This window comes from Eschrichtius robustus, chromosome X (genome assembly GCF_028021215.1).
Source record: "Eschrichtius robustus isolate mEscRob2 chromosome X, mEscRob2.pri, whole genome shotgun sequence".
Lineage (NCBI taxonomy): Eukaryota > Metazoa > Chordata > Mammalia > Artiodactyla > Eschrichtiidae > Eschrichtius > Eschrichtius robustus.
Genome location: NC_090845.1, coordinates 53894310 through 53900739, shown reverse-complemented (window position 1 = coordinate 53900739; position 6430 = coordinate 53894310). Strand labels below are relative to the sequence as shown.

Below are 6430 nucleotides of genomic sequence, written 5' to 3'. Positions count from 1 at the left end.
GAATGTCTGGGTTTGACTCCTGGAATGGCCAAATATTGGCTGGTTAGCCTTGAGCAAATTACCTCTCCTCCCTGAGATGTAGTCTTCCTGCATGTAAAAAGGAAATATCTAGTGCCTCCCCTATCTAGTTCATAGGGTTGTGCTGGCAATTACATAGAATACTTTATGTGAAAAAATACATTACATAAACCATAAGCTGTGAATATCTTGCTATAAAATACTATCTGTGTTAAAAAGAAAGAAAGAGAGAAAGAAGGACAAAAAGAAAGTAAGTGTGATGGTTAATTGTATGTGTCGGTTTGGCTGGGCCACATTGCCCAGATATGTGCTCAACCATTATTATGGATGATCCTGTGGGGATGTTTTTGAATGAGAATAACCTCAAAATCTGTGAATTTTGAGTAAAGCAAATTGTCCTCTATAATGTGGGTGGTTCTCATCCAATCAAGTGAAGGCCTGAACAGAACAAAAGATTGACCTCCCCCAAGCAAGAGGCAATTCTGCAGCAGATGGCCCTTGGACTTGAACGGCAACATTGGCTCTTCTCTGGGTCTCCAAGTTGACAGCCTTTGGACTTGAACTGCATCATTGGCTCTCCCTTTGATCTCTAGTTTGTCAGTCCATCCTGTAGATTTTGGACTTGCCAATTCCTTGAAATAAACCTCTGTCTGTCTGTCTGTCTCTATCTGTGTGTGTGTGTGTGTCTTTCTGTCTTTCTGCCTCTCTCTCCCTACACACACACACACATTCATACATCCTATTGGTTCTGTTTCTCTGGAGAACCCTGACTCATGCAGATTTTTGTACCAGGACTGGTTCTAAAGAACAGAATCTTAAGGATGAGTTTTCTGAATTGGTTGTTAAGATACTGGAATTGGCCCTCTAACTTGGTTATATTTAAAGACACTAATGACTCTATTTCTAATAGTAAAGAGCACACTGATAGTCCATGGCATAATGTGGCAATAGAGGTACACAAAATCTCATCATGGGATACTCCTTATCAAGTACTTATAAGAGGCAAAGATCTGGGTGACTACGTACATTCAAATATTCTTGTCAAAATATGGAATATAATGAGAATTGCTGGCTGCTCCCAATGGCACTGAACAAAGTACGAAAAGAAAAGAATGAGCTCAGAGACTCAAACTCCCTGTTTAAATAATGTATAAAGGACCTGAAAGCATCTATGTCTGCCCACAGGGTTGAGATTGCTGAAAACAAAACCCAGAATCTCATCCTGTGAGTGGCTGAATTACAATGCAAATTGGATCCCCAGTCGTGCCACAAGTCTACCTTTAAAGTGAAGGCTTTGGTTGGGAAGGATTGGGATCTTGAAAGTTGGATGGGCACATGTGGGAAGACCTTGATGAAGCTGGGGACATCGAGACCCTAAATTCTCATGCATCATCATTGCCAGTAGAAGCAGCGTCTGAACCCGTCTGAGGAGCTTAACCTTGCACCACCCGAGGAAATTGTAATGGCCTCCCCTGAGGAAGTTTCCTTGAAAGACACTGCTGACGCGCCTCAGGACCCACCCCACCACTTCTCTCTGCTTCTAGACCTATAGCAAGACTCAAGTTCCAGAGCGGGCAGCAGTGACCAGGGCAGCTCCCACAGGCGCTGCACAGGTGCCCAGCTGCTGGGGTCCCCGCACACCCCATGTCCTCCACACCACTGCACTTGCCCGCCCTGCAGCCCCACAGGATAAAGAAGGACAAGTCATTACTGAGCAAGCTGGGTGGCACGTTGGCGAGGAAGAAGAAGACCAAGGAGGTGAGTGAGGAAGAAGGGGAAAATGCCATCAACTCGCCGATGTCCCCTGCCTCGGTGGAGATCCACCCAGAAGACACCCTGCTCGAGGAGAACGAGGAGTGCACGGTGATCGACCCCACCTCCAGGGATGACCCCAGATTGAAGGAGCTGGTCAAGGTTCTCATCGACTGGATCAACGATGTCCTGGTGGAGGAGAGGATCATCGTGAAGCAGCTGGAGGAGGACCTGTACGATGGGCAGGTGCTGCAGAAGCTCCTGGAAAAACTGGCAGACCGCAAGCTGAACATGGCTGAGGTAACCCAGTCTGAAATAGGGCAGAAGCAGAAGCTGCAGACGGTGCTGGAGGTCGTGCAGGAGCTGCTGTGGCCTCACGGCCGGGTGCTCCAGTGGACCGTGGACTCGATTCACAGGAAGAACCTGGTGGCCATCCTTCACCTCCTCGTGGCCCTGGCCATGCACTTCCGGGCCCGATCTACCTTCCCGCACACTTCTCCTTGCAAGTGGTGGTCGTGCGGAAGTGGGAAGGCCTGCTGCACTCCAGCCACGTCACGGAGGAGCTGACCACGACCACCGAGATGATGATGGGTCAGTTTGAGTGGGATACGTTCTTCGTCCACGCCCCAGATAAGTGCAGTGACAGTGTGCAGAAGAAGTCTCTCATCACGTTTGTGAACAAGCACCTGAACAAGCTGAATTTGGGGGTGATGGAACTAGAGACCCAGTTTGCAGATGGCATGTACCTGGTTCTGTTCATGGGGCTTCTGGAAGACTACTTTGTATGCCTGCACAACTTCTACCTGACCATGGACAGCTTCGATCAAAAGATCTGCCACGTGCCATTTGCCTTTGAACTGATGCCAGATGGAGGCCTTAAGAAACCCAAGGCTCGCCCCTAAGATGTGGTGAACCTGGACCTCAAATCCACCCTGTGGGTTCTTTACAACCTGTTCACCAAGTACGAGCACCTGGAGTGACAGCGGGGAGCAGCAGAGACCGTGGCAGGGATGGTGCTTCGGGAGGTGCCCTGGCCTCCCCTCCAAGCCCGCGGTTGTTCCCCACCCACACCCCTCCTTTTTCTGGTTGATGCTCTTAACCTCTTTTCCCTGTATTTCTGCAGTGGGTGGCATCCTTTGAAATGCAGGTTCCAAACACCAGTGCTCGAGTTTGTAGCCTCCCTTCACCTGGGGTGCCAGGGGGTGCTGAGTCCCTTGTTGATCAAAAGATGGAAGAGAAAAAAGCCAGAACCCCAACCTTCAGCCCCTGGGAGGGGAGCGCCTGTCGTTCCAGCTGATCACAGGGCATCAGAAACGCACTGGCAGCTTTGCAGCATTGGCGATGGCTTGTTTGTCCTGGTGGAATCTCCTGGGCAGGGGTCGCCTTGGCAGCGAGGCCTTTTTACCAAAAAGCATTTTACAGTTTTAAAAATTTCACTCTTAAGTCCCAGAAGCTTTAGCTGTGACCACAGTGTCCACTCACATCCCTACTTCTCGGCCACTCAGAGTTGTTTTCATTTAGCTTTTGCACAGACATCTGGGACCCAGAGGACCCAGCTGCCACGGTCCATGGGGCGAAAGATTTCTGAGGCATTTCTTTATTTCTTGCTATGGCTGAGTGGGCTGTGTCTACTCAGCCGGCTCTGAGCTGGCTCTACAATGCAGCTGGAGACAGCTCGGGTGGGAAGTTTCCAATCCCAGAGGCTCTGTTGGGGATGGATGCATTTTAAAAGTCTTTTAGAAAGCAAGGTGTCTTCGTGTGCTTGGACTGCCATAACAGAGTGCCACAAATCGGGGGTGGGGGTGGGAGTGGTGCTTAGGCAACAGACATTTATTCTCTCACAGTTCTGGAGGCTGGAAGTCGAGATCAAGGTGTCAGCAGGGATGGTACCTTCCAGGCCTCTCTCCTTGTCTTGTAGACCGCTGTCTTCTCCCTGCATCCTCATGTGTCTCCCCTCTGTGTCTCTGTGTCCTAATCTCTTCTTATAAGGATACCAGGCGGATTGGATTGGGGTCCACCCTAATGACCTCATTTTACCTTAATTACCTCTATAAGGACCCTGTCCCCAAATACCATCACATTCTGAGGTCCTGGGGGTTAGGACTGCAACATGTGGGTTCTGGGGGTACACAGCTCAGCCTGTAACAAGGGGATGTGAAGTGTTCACATTTCTCCTCCCCAAGTCCCAGCTTTCCTGAGCCCTGTCGTCATCCATGGGGCACCCTGTCAAAGGAAATGCGATACTCATTTGTGTGCTGTTCACCCCTCGCCCACCTTGGCTTGGGAGAGAAATGGGGACCCATTGGCTGGGTCTCAGGCGGGTCCTACACTGGGTCATCCCCTCTCCCAACCTCTGGCTCCTGAGCTGGGATTTTTATGACATGCTGACCCCCTGAGTTTGCTCAGCATTCACTGCTCCAGCAAGATGGGCCTTTCTCTTTTTGATTTTTGCCTTCCTGCTGTAGATCAGAGCTATTAAGTTGTTAATATTAAATTGAATACCAACGCTCAAGGCTTAGAAATAAAAAACAAGACAAACAAAACAAAATAAAAACAAAAACAAAACAAAAAAAGTCTCAAGTTCCATCAGGCCCCTAAAAGTGCAGGCAAATGTGTAACACATGAGAAGGTGTGCTATACTCCATAAGAGGTACTAGATATTTTCTAATTTACACAGACAAATAAGGGGATATGTGTGGAAATGGATATTAAGGATGTGGGATAATGGTGGAAAGAATATAAAGTTGGATCAGGGTGAATTTATTGACATAAGCCCACTAAGCAGAGATCCCACATGTAATGTTACAGCTAGGAGAGCTAGAAAGGGCTCTATGAGTTTGGTTGTTGGCTAACACATGGCCCAAAACGTGGTCCATGGTAAGTGAATTACAAATGCCAGACCTATCCTTGGTTTACTGTAGAAGAAATAATTCAAAGGCTTAAGAAGATTGGAAAGTTAGAGTGGATTTGTCATTTAAGACCTGCTCACCCAGCCTAGGAGGCCCCACAGGACACACTCTTTACCATGAATGTGAGCAATAAATTCATGAGGGGAGCCCCAGCATTCTTGAAGAGCTTCATGATCACTCTTCTCTGTAGACCAGAACTTACAGTGGGAACTGCCACCGCTGAATTAGGGAGCCTACGGGCAATGGGAGTAGTTGTATCCCCAGGATGGCAGGGGCCAAGTGGCATCACTCAACCTCCAAAGGAAAGGTGGGTATGATTACCATAATGAACAGCGGAGTTAAAGCGACAATTGGAATAGTCTGGCCTCCAGAGACCTATGGTGTTTGCTAATTGATCATGATGTTTCTAGAAGAGTCATACACAGGAAACCTGTTAAATTCTTACTTGATCTGTATAACCAGAAAAATTCTAGGTCAAGTGAACAAAACTTAAAAAAGATAAACAAACCCACGGGGAGGTCACAGCCCCTCAATCAATCCCCCGACTTGAGCCAGATAAACTTGACCAGAGCCACTTGAATGTAGGGGTGGCTGGGTCCCCTTGGGGAAGGCCTTTTGTAGACTCACTTACAGCACCAGCTAGGTGGCAATTCCTTGCAGGGCTTGGGCAAGGTTCTGCGGGAGGCTGTATATATTCTGATCCACCATCCAATATATGGTGCTGTTTCTCCCATAGCCAGGCTTCACAGGTCCAGGAATCAAGGGGTGGAAATGGTAGTGGGACTCCCATTCACTGTCACACCTAGTGGCCCACTAGCACAAAGTTGGCTTCCTGACCCCATGATATTATGCTCTGCTAGCCTAGATAGAGGTCTTAGTTCCAAATGGAGGAGTGCTTCCACCAGGAACACAACAATGATTCCATTGAATTGAAAATTAACACCACCACCTAGCCACTTTGGGCTCCTCATGCCTCTGAATCAACAGGTAAAGAAGGGAGTTGCTGTGCTGGCTGAGGTTATTGACCCCGACTACAGAGGGAAAATTGGACTGCCACTTCACGATAGAAGTATGGCAGAGTATGTCCAGAATACAGGAGATCCTTAAAGTATCTCTGAGTAATAACATGCCCTGAGATTAAATTCAATGGAAAACTGCAATAACCAAATTCGGGCAGGACTACAGACGGACCAGACACTTCAGGAATGAAAGTCTGTGGCACCCTACCAGATGAAAAGTCATGGCCGGCTGAGGGTCTTGCTGAGGGCAAAGGGGATATGGAATGAGTGAGTAGTGGAAGAAGGTAATTACAAATATCAGCTATGGCCACGTGACCAGTTGCAGAAAGGAGGACTTTTAACTGTTATGAGTATTTCTTCCTTATTTTGTTATGAATATGTTCCTTATATCTATATCTGTCTATCTATCTAATAACACTTCCTTTCCTATGTCATCCCCTTATCTTGCAACATAAGATATATTGACTTGATATCTTATTTACTTAAACATCGTTAAATGTGTGTCATAGTGTTTAAGTTAGGGGATATCAAGAGAGAGTAAACATCACCCAAGGACTTTGCATCCTGTTGTGGTAAAAGGGTTAGTGTGTTTTCATTTTTACGCAGGCTAGTTGTATCATGATAGGTGGAAGTATGGCCATGTTACTGTCTTTATTTAAAGATTAAGTACAGTTTAAGGTGATACATATGGGTATCAAGATGACAAGGAGTGGACTTTTGATTGTTAATTTT

General features: G+C 47.3%; 1 pseudogene; it reads left to right on the top strand.

Annotated features, from left to right (window-relative positions):
- Positions 1 to 1662: 1662 nt before the first annotated feature.
- LOC137757142 (beta-parvin pseudogene) lies at positions 1663 to 2750 on the top strand (annotated as a pseudogene).
- The last annotated feature ends 3680 nt before the right edge of the window (positions 2751 to 6430 follow it).